This window comes from Lepisma saccharinum, chromosome 2, assembly GCF_977018435.1.
Source record: "Lepisma saccharinum chromosome 2, izLepSacc3.1, whole genome shotgun sequence".
In the NCBI taxonomy this organism is placed as follows: Eukaryota; Metazoa; Arthropoda; class Insecta; order Zygentoma; family Lepismatidae; genus Lepisma; species Lepisma saccharinum.
In genome coordinates this window covers 161719212-161739549 of record NC_139230.1, presented here as the reverse complement: position 1 = coordinate 161739549, position 20338 = coordinate 161719212, and the positions used below count along the sequence as shown (strand labels likewise).

Genomic DNA, 20338 nt, shown 5'->3' with positions numbered 1-20338 from the left:
CCCCTATACGCCTTCATGGCGTGGTGCTAAGCACAGGGGAACACTTTACCTTTTTTTTTACTTAATAATTACAGATCTAACCGCCATTGATATGCATGCACCCACAGAAATTTTGGAAAGTCGGCGCCCTTGACCCCAACTCGTGATTGGAGAGAAAATCGTAGTCCTGACTGGTCGTTAACGAGTGCCGACTTCGATGGCTTACGAGTTCTCGCTAACGACTGAGAATATAGTCTGTGATGCACTCAAAACAAGTTTGTCGTAGAGGCTACACTCAAAGAACCAATCAGATGGCGAGAATTGAAATCGAGAGTCGTGAAGAATCGATCGATCTTCCTAAAAATCGATTGTGGTTTGTTTACTGTCTTATGAAGTTGCCCAAATGTCGAAATTGATCTTAAATGTGGAAGTCGCGATCGAGCTCTACAGGCGATAGGATCAACAGTGACAGTGATCGTGCTAGCCTTAGGAGTAGTTTTCCGCGAGTGATAGGATTAACTTTTTCTTGTTACACATAATTTATCTACCGTTACTACTTGTGTGAAGTGCTTCGTTTACTTAATTTTATTTTTTCTGATATCGTTCATTTGGGGCAATCCCCATTCGACCACAGTGGCCACCGGCGGCACGCCGGCCCACCCCAACAACGTCGACATGATCGCAGAACAAGAACGAGCAGCGGCAGAAGGATTGGTAAACTTAGCAACAACTGAGTTAAATACTACACTTCAAGACGATGACATATCAATGGTTGAGATCGAAAAAAGGAAAGGTAAAAGGACTCTGGACGAGGTGAGTACTGAGGACAATGTTCAAGACAAAGTGTTCCGCCCCTCACAACCTGAAAGACGCCAACCAACTTCATGGTATTCGTCAGAGATACCAGGACCCTATGTCGTCCTTTTGGACGGAATTAACCAAAATATTGGCAAACTGTCTGGAGGCAGCATTGGCAATAAGTTTCGAAAGGCTGAAATTCCCATCAGTTTAGTAGAACAATGTGGACGGAATCGGGTGCGGGTTACGTTACAAACAGCTGACCACGCAAATAATCTCATCCGAAATACTACCTTCTTAGACTCACTAGGTGTCCGAGCTAAAATCCCACAAAGTCTAATTGAACGGGAGGGCTTGGTCTATGGAATAGACTTTGACATCTCCGAACAGGATATTTTAGATGGTATTGATTCTCCATTTCGTGTCATATGTGCCAAACGATTGAAAAAAAAAATCTGGAAAGGAGATGGTTCCTCCACCTTAGTTGACACTAAATTGATTTGTTTGACCTTTCACGGAAAATTTTTACCGGAAAAAGTGCTTATTAATAGTGAACTATTCACGGTCAAACCGCGTGTGCGGGCTGTACTTCAGTGCAAATCTTGCTTCCGTTATAGTCATTCGCACGTCCAATGCAGATCAAAACCCCTGTGTCCAAATTGTGGACAGGAAAGACATGGGGAAGGTTGTACCAACGCTCCTTTGTGTATAAATTGTAAGGGCCCACATGGGGCACTTGACCGAACCTGTGCCAGTTGGCAAAGAGAACAAAACATCCAAACTAGAATGGCGGAGGAGAATATTTCTTATCATGAGGCTAAAGATAAAATTGCTGGAACCTATACCCCTCCCCTCACGAGGGACGATATCCTAAATCCTCATTTCAACAAACGGGACTTCCCCACATTGACTCATCGTAATTCTATACTGGCAAACCAGCTTGGTGTCTCTCATAGTGTTTGGGATAATCCTTTCCGTCCATTAAGTTCCTGTAATCAGCCAGACACTTTGCAATCCGCTCCAGGAAATCGTGCTAATCGAAGACCGGTGGAACCGGTCTGTACTCCAAACAACAATCCCCATAGGCCTGTTCCCCAAACGATCTCGGAACGCCGGGAACATATCTCTCATCGACGACAGAAAACTAAAATTTCTCAACCACGGGGTGATCAATCTTGTATGTCATCATACAGTAGCCCCACCTCGGAGGATGAAATTTGTCCTTCATTGCCCGTAGGAAAACGGGCAGTTCCCCCGATAGCTCCAAGGCCGCGGAACCCTTCGCTTCCGCTTACCAACCATATACCAGAAACAAGTCTCCCGTCCCAAGACAATCATAGAACCCGATATGACCATAAGACATTATCCAGCGACCACCAAATACTTTATCACTCTCTCCTGGACCTCATCCCAAACCTCTGGAATTTGGCTATTAAAATCCAAGACTTCAACGAACAAGAACAATTACTTCGCAAAATTCAAGATCTTACGTCACATTTACTTTCCATTATATCGGGTCGCTAACCTGTCCCGGTATAGACCGCCTTCACGAGTCTTTCCCATTTTTCTTTTCCTCTCTTCTCTTTCTTTCCTCTTCCTCCATGTCATTTCCTGTCATTATACAATGGAACGTCCGCAGCTTTTCGGCCCGAAAATGTGAATTACAGCGACTTGTGGCGGATTATAAACCCCACCTTCTTAGTTTACAAGAAGTAAAAGGTACACGTTACGAGAACTACCGATTACCACATTTTATCTCTTATGGTCCTCCTTTCCCCGCAACCCAACGAGGTGTTGCTATTTACGTCCATGAAAACCTCCCACATTCCCCCCTCTCTCTCCCCTCCTCCCTCCCTTTAATCCAGCAGTTTCATGTCGAAATTATCGCCGTACGCATTCAGTTTCATCAACACCTATTCACACTCCTTTCCCTCTATATTCCTCCCCATCACCTTTCGCAGAATATCCCTTTATCCACCTTCACCGACCTTCTCGCCTTACTCCCAGGACCCTATCTCATAACCGGTGATTTCAATAGCCACAACCAACTGTGGGGCAATGCCCAGACCGATAGATTGGGTCACAACATTGAAAATTGGATCTTTGAAAACGACTATATTCTAATGAACGACGGTACCCCCACCCACTACCCACACAATGGTTCCTGCCCGACTGCCATCGATTTAACAATAGTGTCACCAAACCTCTTTTCTCATATTAACTGGACAAACGATTTAGACTTACGAGGGAGTGATCACACGCCGATATTTCTTTGTTTACCAAATACCTTTCCGACTACAGGCGTGACTGACATCCCTGTCCGCCGATGGACACGGGAGTCTATGAATTGGAATACCTTTCGTTCATATTTCCTCAAATTATACTATACGGAGGATATACCCTCTCACCGGACAATGACGTATACTAAATTCCTCCAAATGATCACGTTAGCGCTAGATCGGAGCGGTACGCGCAAAAATTTTTTTTCCATTGACCGATTCCCTAAGATACATTGGTGGAACAATCAGTGTGCCGCCATCAAAAAAAAAAAAACCGCACTCAAAAAATTTTACGCCAAACACCCCACGCCAGAAACATGGCTGGAGCTCCACAAACTACAGACGCTCGCCAAAAATACATATACTAAAGCTAAACGACTGGCATGGAAACTCTTCTGCCAGTCCCTCGATGTGACTCTCCCCATAGGAGCCATTTGGCGTAAATTCAACTCCTTACGACACCCCCATATTCCCCGGCCCCGACCGCTCAGTAATGCCTGGGAAACGGAATTTATGGACCTCCTCACACCCCCTACGGTTACCTTACCTCCCCCATCCCTAGCCCCGACAAACTTTTTCTTCACAGCAGATTTCCCTGCTGTTACAATTTCGGAACTTCAACATATCCTGGAGCATACCCCCTCTACTGCCCCAGGATATGATGGCATCACTTACGACACCCTCAAACACCTCCCAGAACAAGGACTCAATATCCTCACGGCAATCTTCAACTCCGTTTACCGTAGGGGTAAAATCCCGCGAGGCTGGACCCAACATGTTGTCATTCCAATATTAAAACCGACGAAACCAGCTACCCATGCGACGTCTTACCGTCCGATTGTTCTTATACCTGTCATGGCTAAATTATTCGAAAAAACTTTACAACACCGAATAACTTGGAATTTAGAGAAACGAAACTTTTTTCCCCCCTCTCAAATGGGTTTTCGAACCGGACTCGGCAGCCAAGATGCTATCTGTACTCTTACAGTGGCAATTCAAAATAGCCAAATCTTGCGACATTATTGCTTTAGCTTATTTATAGATATCGCTCACGCCTACGATTCGGTCCACATTCCCGTATTATACCAAATACTTAATACTCTTCACATTCACCCGGGGGTAGCCCAATTAATATGGCACTTATACCACGAACGAATATTGGTTTTCTGGTTCTCCCATAACGTTACGGGACCACGAATAATTCGGAGTGGGATCCCCCAAGGCTCCCCACTTAGCCCAATTCTTTTTAATATATACACTCAATATTTGCATCAAACACTAAATTCCAATCATCACATACTGCAATACGCTGACGATTTTTGTTTTTACAATAGCACATCAGATGCCACTCGAGGCATCTTAGACCTACGCAAATTTATCATTCAACTACGTGATCAATTAGCGTTCCGCGGATTATCATTTTCCTCGGAGAAATCACAGATCATTATTTTCAATCCGTATACGCTTACCCGCTATCCCAATACGTTACCTCATTTACATCAAATTCCGGTGGTCCAAACCTGTAAATACTTAGGCATCCATTTCGACCGTAAATTAACTTGGCAACCGCATCTTCAATATTTGCACACAAGAGGGAAAAAATTGATCAACATTTTGAAAGGGCTTGCCACTACCAAATGGGGGGGCCACCCCTCCATTATGCTGTTATTTTACAAGAATTGCTTTCGCTCACTTTTTGACTATTCGGCGCCCGTATTGGGAGGGATACCTGACCGCTGGCTCCAAAAAATGGATATCTTACAACGTCAGGCACTCCGCCTTTGCCTCGGATTAATGGCATCTAGTCCCAATGTAAGCGTTTATGGAGAAAGTACTGAACCGCCTCTCTCATTTCGATATCAATACTATACCACGAAATACATATTGAAAACATGGGAACGACACTCTCATCCCTTCAATACCGAGTTCGCTATTCAACGCCAATTGGAAGCAAATTTAACTCTCGATCGCTCTCGCCCTCGGCTGTTCTTTTTATCTTGTTATAATATTGATCGCGACGCCTACCATCTCAGCTTTACATTTACATCCCCTTTGATATACACTTTACCTATACTCACCGCCCCTCTCCCCAATATTAACTTTACAGATTTCGGTCGACACGAATACTACAAAGAACTCTGGCCCGACCATACTTTTATCTACACAGACGGGTCCAAGAATGCCGACCGCGTTGGATGTGCCTTCTATGTCCCTCAATACAATGTTGTACGACAATTTTCATTATCAACAGAAGCGTCTATTTACTCGGCAGAGTGTTATGCCATTTATCAGGCCTTGATCCATGCCCGTGAAGCACAATACACGCAAACTTTAATTCTCACAGATGCCCTAAGCGTTTTATTCACGATCGCTCGTTGTGGCAAGGATGCTTACCGGTTGCAACTCTTTCCCGTTTTAATTTTACAAGAGTATTTTCACCTCCAAAACAAAGCCCAACGCGTACAGTTTACCTATGTCAAAGCTCATAGCAATCTTAATCCTCATCAAGACCTTGTGGATCATTATGCCAAAACAGCTGTGGACGTTCCTCTCCCCTCTCCTATACGACTGGCCTATACTGATCTTCTCCCACGGGTCAAAAAAAAAATTCACTCTCAGTGGGAAAATTGGGTCCATGACGCAGTGGCAAAAACCACTACATACAAATGGTTCTATGATAAACTCCCTATTCGACCCTGGTTTCATCATCTAAAAATGCCTCGTGAAGTGATCACCTGTATCCTACGCCTTAGAACGGGACACGTGACCACAAACGAACATCTGGCACGAATACATCAAACTCCTTCCCCCAATTGTACATGCGGAGAACATAAACAAACCCCCACCCACTTATTCTTCCAATGCCCGCTATGGAACACACAACGACAGGCACTCCTCCACAGACTCCTTCGACAAAAGGTTGCTTTCCCCTTCTCCTTGCCCACTCTACTTTCATCTCCTTCCCCCTCTATAATGTGGATTCTCTATGGATTTGCCCGACAGTGCGACCTCCGCTTTTGATTCCATACCTCATCATTACTGTATTCTAGTGACAGTGAAGTGAAGTGTGAACCAATATAGTGCAGCTTATATTAGTGCGCGAACTTCTAGCCCTCAATGTTCTCAGACCGTTGCCCAAGACTGCTACCATTCCAGCGGTGAGGGGCATGAAGAAGAAGAAGAAGAAGAAGAAGAAGAAGATCTTAAATGTAAAACTGCACGGAAAAATAAATAGTGAGTTTATTCGAATATATAATATTCATGTATGTGAGTGGCACTCCATGAGGATTTTTCGGAAGAAAAAATAAAACAAATCTATGCACTTACCAAATTAGCTAATAACGTCAAGACTTAAAAAAGGAAGAAAAAAGTTGTACAATGTTATGAATGTCCAGCCCAATATTTTTTAAAGATGTAATAGTAGTTTTCTTAACTGCGTAGAAGGCAGGGAGAGGGAGGGTTGTTTCTTTCAAATTTATTATGAAAAGAGGTGTTTCAAATATGTGGTAACTTCTCGGTCCAAGTTCCGATCGTTTAATTCAAAATTAATGGTATTTTTTACACGGCTCGATTTTTTTATCTGTATTAACACATCGTTGCCACACATTCTTTATAGTTTTAATGATTTCTTGCTGCATCTCGTGTGAAGAACGATTTTTCCCCTCCACACATACCTACATGATTGTTTGGGAGTATATATATATTGCAACATATTGAAGGTTAGGTTTTTCTTGGTAAATAATATTACACGAAATTTTAATGGCAAAAATACACACATATTCCTAAAATGAATGTTTTGCTTGTCTTTGATACAAATAGCTGATTGGTATCTTACGTTTTAGGTTAAGCAGGTTAGATTTAAGGCTCTTAGAATTAATAAAACATTCCTAAATACTTTCGTTGTAAGGTTGGGTTAGTCAGGTTTAGGGTTCTTAGTATTATAACAATATCTCTAAGTGAACAAAACATCCAGTCTCAAGCACAAAACTCCCTTCGAACCTTGATGAAAATCTGCTAAAACTCCATGTCTTACATAACCGGAAACCAAGAATGATTATTTGCTGCAAATCACAGCTACTCGTTTAAGCTCCTTTAAAAATCGAAGTATCTCGGGTAAATAATACTTTGTGTAGAATTTAACAGTGCTAATTCATTTCTCCAAGCTTCAAACTTACCTTCACCTATTGTTTCCAGTATTCCAAACTACTTTCTAATACATCTATAAAATTTGCAAAAATGAAAAAGAAAGAAAAAAGAAAAGAATACCATTCAACATTCCGAACCGTTGCCAACTTCTCTATTAATGGCAGAATATTGATTTTCGGTAGGTAATTGTGGGAGTTTGTGAATGAGGGGTGATTTTCTATGAGCATTGTAGGAATATGTATGCATTTTATCCTATATTTTCCAAATTTTATTTACAAAAAGAAATATTGAAAAATCGAACGAAGACATCAAACATTGGGAAATGCAGGAGTTATCCATTGTTGACATAACATTAAAGTGCAAAAGCAACCTTTTGATGTAATTCTTTTATGGCACATTCCTGGTAAATCCAGATTCCTCCCCTCACTAATTCATAATTTATTGAATGGAGATGGAAGTATACAGAATTTCTTTGCATTACCAATTCAAGTGTGATTTTCCTCAGTGAAATGTACAGAAAACATACCTCAAAAATGACAAAAATATGCTGTCATACAATGAATTTGCTAAAAAATATGCCTTAGGTTTTTTATGCATTTACATGACAAATGACAGCATCATCATAGCGTTCACAGAAGATAGGAAATTTAATTTGGTGTGGAGAAACAAGCTAGGATAAAAACATGACAAAAATCTGAGGCCTGTAAGGGGAAAAAAAATCTGAAAATATACTTACTGATTTCATAAAGGTGCTTTGTCAAAAATGAAAATTGTTACTTCTGGAAGTTTATGACAGCCACACAATCTTCATTGTGTACCTCAACCTATCTACTTACCATTCAAGTTAACATTTCTGGAGGTGTGAATATCCTTAGCTAGTTATATGCAATAGCTTATGGCAAGTTGTGAATATGCTTAACTAGATGGCACCTCCATTGCAGGAAGAACACAGTAATTGCATGACAAATTGTATGCTGTAACTTATTAATGCCTAACAGAACCAAGAAGTTACAGAACTGGCATTGTAAATTTACACAGAGATCCAAGTTGTGGAAATTATGGGAGTGCAATACAGAGGTTTTTTTTTTTTTTTTTTGGAAACTGTGAGCATTGGCACATATTACCAAAGACATGTTTTTCCATTTCATAAATTTTCAGTCAATTTTAATGTCTCTAACATGTAAATTTTGCATTCCTAGATGCTATTTAATGATTGGTACAACAACTATAATTCCTCAAAACTATTTATTTCAGTCGTTATAGTACCGAGACAGTGATGTGAAAAGATTTATGAATTATAATGACAATCTTAGTGTAGGATTTCCCTTACTCTTTGAGTGGAGTGGAGTTTTAAGTCAACTTTTGTGCACAGATAGGCTAATTGGGACTGGACCTACAGTTTAAAGTACGATCCGAACCACTATGCCTCACCGGTTCTCAAACTTGGAACCCCTTGATTGCAAAGCAAATATGTTACAACTATGCCATTGGGGAAGCACCCCTACCATTTGAAGTAGATGATGTAACAAAAATTATTGTGGATGCCGTATGAAAATTGAAATATAGCATCAAAAGGTAAAAATAATAATAATAAAAAGTCTCTCAAGAGATTGAAAATGAAATCTGGAGTCCCCTTGATGTTGAGGTAATTAAGATTTGACTAATCTATTAATGGGGAGACTGTTCAAAGAAGTCCTCCCATTAATGACTATTGCAATATTGTTGTACGAGAACCAGTTGGACCTAACTTAAATTTATGTAATTTTCACGAGTGATTATGTCTGAATATAAAAAAGTCAGTAATTTGAAGATACTTAAATCCTCTTTACCACTAATGAGAAAAGCTGGACATGGGTGAATCTGACTCCAAACACGGCTTTTTTAGAGTTACGTTCCTCTGGTTCTCACACGGCAACATATGACATGAGGTCGTCTTTATGCACCAAGAAGCTACAGTTTAAAGTGGTATCTGAACCATTAAGTGCCTCTGCTGAGTATTGAACATGGAATCCCTTGATTACAAGATGGCAACATGCAACATTTCCAATACACCAATGAAGAGGCTTGAACTGTCAGTGAGCAAATGAGTAAAGTAAACCAATTTCAGATAGAACAGCACTGAAAAATATATTTGCAATGAAACTTTTCTAAATCAAGTGGGAGGTGATTGTGTACATTATGAAACATGTATTCATGAAATCAGATACACACTGATGCAGACCTTTTGTACACAGAAAAGGCATAGTTAAAAAAAAAAACTGACTACATGGGAACTTTGCATGTAATATCAGCTTTTTAAAACTTCAGGAAAACCCTTTTGTGTGTTCTGTTACAGCTCTTGCAATAACAATCTTCTACAACAACACACTACTTTATGGCAAAAGTAACTAAGGCAATGAAGTACATTGATATTTCATAACGACAAACAAGGCTTAAAAACTGTTGCAAAGGGGAAGCTTTAAACAGAATAAAATAACCCTTTTCATGTTTCATCTTGCATATGAAAATATAAATCTCCTTTCTTTAAAGAAATATATTTTAAGGTAACAGCCATCCAAGCCATATGAAATGGCTGATGTGCATTTTACTGAAAAATTATCTGAAAATTCTGGCTCAAGCAGATATTTAGTTTTCTGTTGGTTGAGTCCCAATCTTCAAAAAAACTTTCCAGCAGGTAGTAAAAATAAATAAGTGAACCATTTAAAGTATTCAATAATTAAATGAAATAAGTGAGGAATTGGTACTGCTAACAATATTGAAAGAAAGTTCTGGTGTACCGTTACAATGTTATATTTCAAAAAGAATGTCACAGAAAACCTATTTCACACAAACTTAATAACGTTAAAGCACATCTGAAGATTCACACACACACACACACACATGCAGAGTTGACAGTGGATAGGAAAACTGAATTTTCTTCCATCCCTCCATCTTTGATTTTTGTTGCCATAGGAGGGTGATAGTGAAGCACCATGTTCTTTAAAAGACACCTCCATTTTTGTTTTAGGATGCCAATGGTCCAAATGGCATTAGACAGCTATGCACCTCCAGAGTGTTTTCACCAGCACCATCTATTGGTGTCATGACCCATGGTCCTCTGGATACCCACTGTTACCTGCAAAGATAAAGAAAGGCCTGTCCTGAGTTTTCACTGTAGATAATAAATATCCCAATAACAATTGAAAGTAACTTCACTTAAAAGATTTTAAAGGATCAGCAGGAATTCAAGTATTAACTTATGAGCACTTCTATAATCTATTGCTTTACTTCAAAACATCTAAAGTGCACATATCCGGTGATGGTCCCCCCAGTGTCTTATGAAACAAACTGTATGTTAAATTTGTCAATCCTCTAAAGTGCCACATTTATATAAATTTTGAGTACTTTCGTTTAAATTGCAATGTCAATGTTTGACTTCCAAAAATACGCAAGTGTTCCACAAAAGCTCTATTTCCATAGCAAATGGAATGTTGAACAAATGAACATGTAATAGCCCCATCTATACCACGTTTGGTAGAACCTGTCCCGGTTCCCGCGCTAGTTGCTCCCTGTCTTTTCTCGGTGCTGGGGAAAGTCAAAGCCAGGCAGCCAATTAAAATACGCAACGTCGCAACAGCGTCTACGTAAGCGCCTCTCTTCTGGCTTCCATTCGCTCCTCGCTGCCCAGCAGACGATTTTCTTCCTCGTTTCTCATTGGCACCGAAACTGTCGAGCGCTCCCTAGCGCGGGAAGCGGGACAGGTTCTACCAAACGCGGTATAGTTGTTGCACTTTTTTACACTCTGTGCAGTGCAGGTGTATCCAGTGTCAAGAGTAGTGCAAGGAAATCACGTTCAACCAACTAGATGGAAAGCAGTGTTCCAGTTAAGAAGATTCAACAAATGCCTGTCTGCTGCTTTGAACGGTCATTTGATTAGTTAGCACACACCACGTGACCATACACCAGTCCGAAAGGTAGTGCAGATGGTGCAGACACCAAATACACTACTTGACTCCAAATCATCAAACTAGACAACTCAGTGTTGCACCGTGCAACCAACTAGACGCTTCAGTGCAAAGAGAGTCAAAAAGTGCAGTCAACTAGACAGGGCTAATGTGTTATGGCTCCTAGGTGTTTTATAAACTTGCCTACAACATCCTCAATTTACATTCTACAAATTCTATTACATTTCAATAATCTTGTTATTCATATCCAAATTAAACATGTATCATATTTAATCACATGCTCATTGTGTGGCAAACATTATAGATTATGCTAACTGTGAATGTTATGTGAAGGCTTCCATGAAAAGTATTGTCTGGAATAAAAATAGTTATATGATTTTATGAAACATTCACGTAACATTTCTATTAATAAAAATGCTTCCACATAAAATTGTCCCTAGCATGGTCTTGTTGTATACTGGTAGGGTTTCTTCTTATTATTATTATTACTACTTGTATCTAAGAATAAAACGTTTTGATAACATTTGAAGAACTCAGAAATGTTTAAGTTTAAAATTTACGGATAATGCACATTTTGTAATAATAAAAAGGTGAGAGAAGAGAATACTAGACTTATTGTAGAATATAGATAATTATGAAACAACACTGCACATGTATTCATAATACAGTAATGGTAATAAACATAGTACTTCACATCTTTAATAATGCAGTTCATATATGAGATGAGTGCAATTTAAATACTTCATGGAAAAATTATTAACAATAATTATTCCAGACTTAGAACATCTACATACCTAACAGCCAAGTGTTCCTTGTACCTGCCTTATTCTTATATTGACAAAAGTATCTGATGTTGGAATTCCTCATGTGTCCACCCTGGATACCGAGAGTAGTCACAATATTTTCATTTTAATCGGCTATCTGCAAAAGAGGAAAAGTACTGTAACTTTTGCACAAATAATTGGGTTAACAAGTTGAGGTATTGATCATGATAAGATACTGCACAAAGTTAATGATTTTTTTAAATATATATATATATATATATATTCATGTTATTCTGAATGAGAAATACCATCCATCTGATGTTACACATTACTCAGTTGTTTACTTCTGATTTATTTGAAAATAGCAACTGTTTTGAAAACCCCACAAATTCACCTTTTACTGTGTTCCAATAAAAAATAATAAAATATTAAAAGAATATCACTCTGGAATTGTTATTGCCATGAGCACCTTTGATTTGGTTTGTCTTAACAATTATAATTGTATTGTTTTGTCCATGCAAATAGGAATACGAGATAAAAAGTGATACAAATTTGTTTGCTAATCCAGAACTATATGGATAGTATTGAAAATAAACTAGCATGTTCACTTGCACAATATACCTACCTACATGGCCAGTCAGCCATTCATTTCAGTATTTATGTTTTATTACATTTTATTGTAGAAGCTGTCTAAAACCCACCACATGATGGATGTCAATAGGTGTTATTATAATGAAACAAAAATAACGTACACTATCTTACCTCCTTTTAACATCCAGCTGATCTGCTTGTATCATTGGGAACTTCATCCATTGTGAGGAGCAATAACCACCATAGCACTGCACACTTGCTCTATACACTGGCTGATGACCTATAACCATCTGGCTGGTACCTCCATGTTGTGAAAATGAGAGCTTCTAGCACCTATAAAATTATTTCAGAAAAAAATAAATATAAATTCTCTTACAAGGAAACTTCTATCAAACAGTTCCCACTGACTCAAAGATTTTCATGCTTAAAATAAATTCATGCTACCCACTATCAACACATGACATAAGGTAGTTAAACTGAGTGCATTCTGTTGATGGTTTCATATAGAAAAAAAATATTTTCCCCTTTTCAATTGATGGTTATGAATACAGTATACCAAGTACCCCCTCCCATGCACACACACATATATACATTACTAATGACATTTTTGTCACAAAAAAAGGTTTTCTCTCACCAGTGTCTGGGCAACCGAATGGAGTACTTTCACTTTTACTGGTGCTTAGGCGTTTAGGTTAGATTTTGTGATTACAATAATAAAAAAGATAATTTTACATTCCCGTCGTGATAAAAAAATAGATTCGGGATAAATTCTAATGTCCGTAACTCTGTAAATATACGTTTCTATGCCCCCAAGCTTCTGATATAGTCTTAACAACAGTTAATCTTTCCATGGGGAATTTTTCCTGGAAATTCGAGGGAGTACGTAATTTAGTACACTCGACCTGCAATTAATACAACTTAAAACATAGTGTCAAAATTTCCTTTAAAATCTTTATCATCAGTTCACGTACTGTATAAATCATGTGTACCATTTTTTTCCCCCTATATATAACATATGGTAGTGGTGCCTAATTGAAGTATTTTATAGTACCGTAATTTCATTTACTAGTTGCAACAGGACAATATGTTGCAGAAAATTAATTGTTCTTATTTTGTGCGGCATCGTTATTTTACATTTTGATGTGACGTTGGTGGAATGTTGGCATACATTTCCCAGGTGTATCAAAATATATTTTGCAGTAGTATTTTATTTCGCGACTGCTAAGCTTAAGGAATGTTGCAAAAATATCAGCTCTAATTCTTACAAAGTACGTGGAACAATGTAATTAACAATAAGAAGGAAAATGGCACGAAGTATTTAATTCTTTAGGTACATCGTAGCAACAATTCACAATACATACGTATTTCACTCTCCCCCAGATTTGTTCCAATTGTCCTTATGTTCATACCCAATAATATTAATAACATACTAACATGACGTACTTACTCGAAATACGACTGAAACGAAGTGGGCTTGCAATTCTTCTTTCTTCAAAACCATCCTCCGCAACAGCTGATAGTGTCCATCTTGAAAATCTGCAGCCGTGAACGAACTCGGTAGGTGCCTGGCTTGTGAGTAGGTTCCACTCGTTTTCTGTTAGCGCGTCCGTAACCGTATTCATTAACGAAGAGTGGAGACTACACTAAATGGCATTCGTTAGCCTTTCTTGACAAAAACGTTACGAACTCGTTAGACCTTAACGTGTTGACAGTTCAAGACTTAGGCCCCTGGCGCGGAGCGTCCATGTAAGCCGTGTAAGCCGGGCTTACACTCTATTAGTTCTAGTAAAATGTATGTAATTATATGGCAAAATTCCTAAAAACTTCAAAGTTCACCTCGGCCTGATACCAGTCTTCGAGATCCTGTTTGTTAGACTGCAACACTTCAGCACCAGGGGGCACATGGGAACTCCCGCCTTCTGCTTGCAGAAAGTTGTAAGCCGTCTGAATGTTGCCTTTCAAATTTCTGACCGCAAAAGGAGCAGTGCCTACCGTATCTGGATGGAGAAGAGCAAGGAATATAGGGAGAAAAGCGGGCCAAACCCTAGGTTTGTAAACCTAGGGTCACAGGCTTACAGCAGCGTGGCAAACCTCATGTTTAGAAAAAGTGTTGTTCATGGACGTCCGCAGTATTTCTTTCCACCAGGGAGGATTAAGCAAAGTATTTTTTTCAGGTGTTGGGGTAAACTAGGTATATTTTCCTTCTCAAAATATACTAATTTAATTTGAAGTTAACATTTTTCTGCAACGCCCTTACAATAATTAACAATTTGATGTGAAATACACATAGGATGAGTGATGATATGATGAAATTGATAAAAGAACACTCACAAAGAACACCCATGGACAGGCTAAGATTCAAACCTGGGACCCCTGGGCATCACAGCACACTGTGCTAAGGAGAGATCGGCGATACATACATGATCAGCATGATGACTGATTGATATGGCATTTTACAGCAATGCTTGTTCCAATTTGTTTTACAATAATAATGTTCTGGATTTACATTACTGTCACGGTTAACCATGAACACCAAAATGTTCAGTACCTTTCATGTTTATCATTTTTTACTGGCTGAGCCTAAACATCTTTATGGGAGTTTAACGCTAATAATATTAGGCCAAACACTAATAACTGCAGGAGTTCAGTTGTTTGTCTTGCATTTCATATTACAATGTGCAATCATTTTCACCAAAAAAAAAAAAGTCACATAGAACAATCTCATAATTTACATTGCTTTGGATTGAATACATTCTAAAAAGTAACTTTCTTCATCAATCCAAAGTCTCTCATGGAATCTGGCACTCTGCTGAGGCTATCATATAAGAACGTTTACCTCACACATAGAATATTAAACAAAATTCTTACTAGAACTTGCCACTACAAGTCACACCAATAAATGCAATTTTGAATCCAAGTTCTTGGACTAACAGCCCAGTTTTAGATTTTAATAGACATCTTCTTGTTAAACATTCTCTAGAAGAAAAATGAAGACTAAAATTGGTAAACACTGTAAGTGCCAGAATAATTCAAACACCGTTTTCCACGTTCAACTGTGAAATGTTCAATGCTTTATAATGTGGTAAACGTGAAAAGTGGCTGGTAGCCCTCTACGTAGATCAAAGGGCATGTAAAGAGGTCACTAGATGAACATCCTTACGGGCTGATGTGGTGAACGATGCGATTTCCCAGCTCTTTCGCTTCTGGCACTTACAACGTTTACCACATTTAGTCCTCAAATACTGAATACCTAGCATCTAAAACAAAATGGATTTGTACACATCCACCATAAATTGTTTAGCAATATAATGTGCACTTTTACATGTAGATATGAGGCTCGAAAATGAAATGAACTGAACTGGAATTTACATATCCAGTGGGTGATAAATAATTATCCCCTGTTTTGGGTGTGTCATCCATAATCAGAAAGTGGAATGACTCAAGATGGAGGAAGGAAATTTTGCTCATCCCTGCCTTCAAATTGCACCCTGGTTGTAATATAGAAAAAATAATCTGGACAACTGAAATTCTCTTGAGAGATATGCTCTTCCCTGGCAAACAGTTTTACTTATTCGAACAAGTGCTCTCAGGTTAGCAGCCAGGTTAAGTCGATGTTGGCTTCCGTTTCATACATTGCTCTCGTCATCAGGGAATATAGAATTGGAGACCAGTGTAGGGTTAAATATATTATGGAGTGGAGTTTGGACTCTGTCTACCTATTGGCTCTGGATCCTGGTGTTCTTATTGGCTGGAGCTTTGTTTTTATGGAGGAATGGGTTCCAGCCGTGACTGAGCTGGAGTCCCACGTCTCTGTTGAGATTGATGCTTTCCCGTGAAATGGCCATGGCTTCTCTTACTCGTCGGTCCCAGTAACCGGCACATTTGGCTATTATTTTGATGTGAGCAAATAAAATCCTGTTTCTCACTATGATGCTGTGTTCTGCAAGTCCTGACTTTTCTTTTTGGAATAACCTGATATTGCACGGATGTTCATTATGTCACTGTTCAATGGTGCATCCTCTTTGGCCTATAGTCTATGGTGTACCACACTCACATGGTATACGGTACACTCCTGGAATCTGGAGCTCCCAGGTTATCCTTGACTGAGTGGAGAAGAGCCTTGGTCTTGAGTGGTGGTCTGTCGATGGTATTTACTCCATGTCTTGCAAGAACGCTACTTAATTTCCCAGAGGTGTGCCCAATAAAAGGTAAAACTGCTGTAGTGGGATGTTCTTCTCCTGTGTTGCTGCTAGCAGGGGTGCTGTGTGGTGAAGGGTCCACATCCACATGTTCAGCTGGTTTGGGTGGTGACGAATCGGCCCTTGTAAGGACCACACTGTTGTCCAGTGTTGATCTCTGCTGAGATGTCACTGTCTTGGTGATTGCCCTGTTGAGGTCACTGATGTTGTATCCATTCTACTGTAACATGGTTCTAAGATGGTTGAATTCTGAATGTAGATTTTCTTCTTCCAAAATGGTTGCTGCTCTGTGGGCGAGTGTGTTGAGAACCGCAAGACGTTGAGCCTTTTGGTAGAAACTATGGGCATTAAGGTAGAGGGTGGTGTGAGTGGGTTTTCCATATACACTATGTCTGAGGATTCCATATGGTCTGCGGTGGATTAGGATGTCCAGGAACGGGAGGCAGCCATCTTCTTCTATCTCCATAGTAAATGAAATGTTTGAATGGTGGTTGTTAAGGAATTCCAGGAAAGCACAACTTTTTTTTTTCATATTTGTAGAAATTGTTGAAAAATTTGAAGTTGTTGAACTTTGTTTTTTGTTCTACTTCCATGTCTGTGTTGGTGTTTTATTTCTTGTAATTAATATATAATAAATATACACAATAAATAAGAATTGTTGAGATAAACAAAAGTGAAGTTGCTGCTGAAATTATTCACTTTTGATGAACACAGGAACATCCAACAGGTCATAAATCCAATCTTCAAGTCATACCACATGAAGACTGCAGATGTTTCAATTGTTGGGTAACCATTCCAATTGCTGTATTGATGCAAGAGGGATGACAAATAAATTTTTACAGAATCCCATGAATTCCTTATGGAGAATCAACTTCAAGTTACAACTAATCAAATGAGAATTTTGACTTTTCCAACTACCAAGAAATTGTTCAATGTATCCTTTTTGCATTCATGTACTTTTCAACATCACTGGATGTTTGATATTCCCAAGAGAACAAATAAAATAATGCTCTCATAATCAAAATTTTTCTTCTCCAATTATGGGTAGGTCCAAAAGAAAATTTGACTAATTCCCTAGTTAACTACTTCCATCCCCGTTACATAATGCAGGCAATTTCCAGTTGAAGTTGGAGAAAAAGGCTGCTCAAGCGAAAACAATACCGTCTCACTAGCCACTTCAATTCCTTGCCAATTCTACAACAAGGGGGGAAGGGAAAGTTGGGCTGCTACTCCGCAAGGCTTCGTTGAAGAGCTTCTACTGTCTCCTCGAGTCTTTGCAAGAAAAGCTCGGTGGGTGGAAGAGAAATCACGCATGCACAGTCAAGAACATCGATAGATGATGAGACATCTATCGGGTTTCTTTTGTGTGGGCGGAAGGTAACTAATATGTAAAAAAACTGATTTTTACAGTGACTTAAATACTTCACTCGTACCATAAAAGGGAGAGTGAAGCTGTGGCTGGCAGGTATTAATAATAGCAGCTATCTAGTCGCCACAGCATCCAACAATATATATAACAATATCACATGCAAAATGATTATTTATGGCAAAAGTTGGTCTATGTCGACCAGACCAGTGATGGCTTCATTCTGGGGCAAGGGGACAGGTGCTCCAGTTCACAGCCAGATTAGTGCATGAAAGTGCCAGATCTGGTTCCAAAAGAGCTAAGTTGGCAAGTGATTGCAGCTGTTGCAAAGGGGAGCCTCGTGGAAACCCACCCTCATGCCCTTAAAGTGGGATTAGCCTTACTGTCCATAAAGTGGACTAAAAATAAAAAGCAACCTCAGGCAATCGGTTGTGAAGTCAACTGCATTGCATTCATATAACAATATAGCACCTCACACTGTCAGGGAGCAAGGCGTGAGGCATTTAAATGGGAGTTGAAGGTACACTGCTCAAAAAATAAAGGTAGTCACTTATTGAAACTTGTATAACTTTAGTGTACTGCTATGTATTCCAATGAAAAAACAACAACATGAAAACAACTCTTCTTCTTTGTGACACTCAACAAATTACACAGAAATTCTCTTCATGTAACTCAAATCGCGGTTTTCATTGTCGAAATGTCTGAAATCAAAGTGCTCATTTTCCAGAAATGAAAGGAAATCTGTGTGTACTTGTCACAGATGAAAGGAGTCAACATGATAACATGGAAATGCTCGCAAGTCAATATGGAATACTGCCTCCCCTGGCTTGAAGGACAGCATCACAGCACCTGTTCATTCTTCTGACAAAATGCTGTATGTTTACTTGACGTAGAAGTCTCCATTCATCAACAAGGACTTCTGCAAGGGCATGAAGTGTTTGGGGCAGTTGATATCTGTCTCGAACATGTCATTACAGTTTATCCCAGAGATGTTCAATCGTATTCAAGTCTGGACCCCAAGGTGTCCATACCATTCTTTACAAATTGTGCTCCTCAAGAATCTTTTAATGAGATTAGCTGCATATATTTCACGTTATCATGCATGAATAGAGCATTTTCCCCAATTTCTCTCATCTGAGAATGACATGTGGCACAAGGATCGCATCAATGTAGCGTTTCACAGTTATCCATTGTTGACATAACATTAAAGTGCAAAAGCAACCTTTTGATGTAATTCTTTTATGGCACATTCCTGGTAAATCCAGATTCCTCCCCTCACTAATTCATAATTTATTGAATGGAGATGGAAGTATACAGAATTTCTTTGCATTACCAATTCAAGTGTGATTTTCCTCAGTGAAATGTACAGAAAACATACCTCAAAAATGACAAAAATATGCTGTCATACAATGAATTTGCTAAAAAATATGCCTTACGTTTTTTATGCATTTACATGACAAATGACAGCATCATCATAGCGTTCACAGAAGATAGGAAATTTAATTTGGTGTGGAGAAACAAGCTAGGATAAAAACATGACAAAAATCTGAGGCCTGTAAGGGGAAAAAAATCTGAAAATATACTTACTGATTTCATAAAGGTGCTTTGTCAAAAATGAAAATTGTTACTTCTGGAAGTTTATGACAGCCACACAATCTTCATTGTGTACCTCAACCTATCTACTTACCATTCAAGTTAACATTTCTGGAGGTGTGAATATCCTTAGCTAGTTATATGCAATAGCTTTTGGCAAGTTGTGAATATGCTTAACTAGATGGCACCTCCATTGCAGGAAGAACACAGTAATTGCATGACAAATTGTATGCTGTAACTTATTAATGCCTAACAGAACCAAGAAGTTACAGAACTGGCATTGTAAATTTACACAGAGATCCAAGTTGTGGAAATTATGGGAGTGCAATACAGAGGTTTTTTTTTTTTTTTTTTGGAAACTGTGAGCATTGGCACATATTACCAAAGACATGTTTTTCCATTTCATAAATTTTCAGTCAATTTTAATGTCTCTAACATGTAAATTTTGCATTCCTAGATGCTATTTAATGATTGGTACAACAACTATAATTCCTCAAAACTATTTATTTCAGTCGTTATAGTACCGAGACAGTGATGTGAAAAGATTTATGAATTATAATGACAATCTTAGTGTAGGATTTCCCTTACTCTTTGAGTGGAGTGGAGTTTTAAGTCAACTTTTGTGCACAGATAGGCTAATTGGGACTGGACCTACAGTTTAAAGTACGATCCGAACCAC

At 38.9% G+C, this 20338-nt stretch overlaps 1 long non-coding RNA gene across 1 annotated transcript; it reads right to left on the bottom strand.

Moving 5' to 3' along the window:
- Positions 1 to 10061: 10061 nt before the first annotated feature.
- On the bottom strand, positions 10062 to 14115 carry LOC145984550 (uncharacterized). Its single transcript, XR_014441353.1, has 4 exons — positions 13949 to 14115; positions 12673 to 12834; positions 11941 to 12067; positions 10062 to 10317 (listed from the first exon to the last, which is right to left on the bottom strand). It is a non-coding gene; the product is annotated as an uncharacterized LOC145984550 (long non-coding RNA).
- Between the last annotated feature and the right edge of the window lie 6223 nt (positions 14116 to 20338).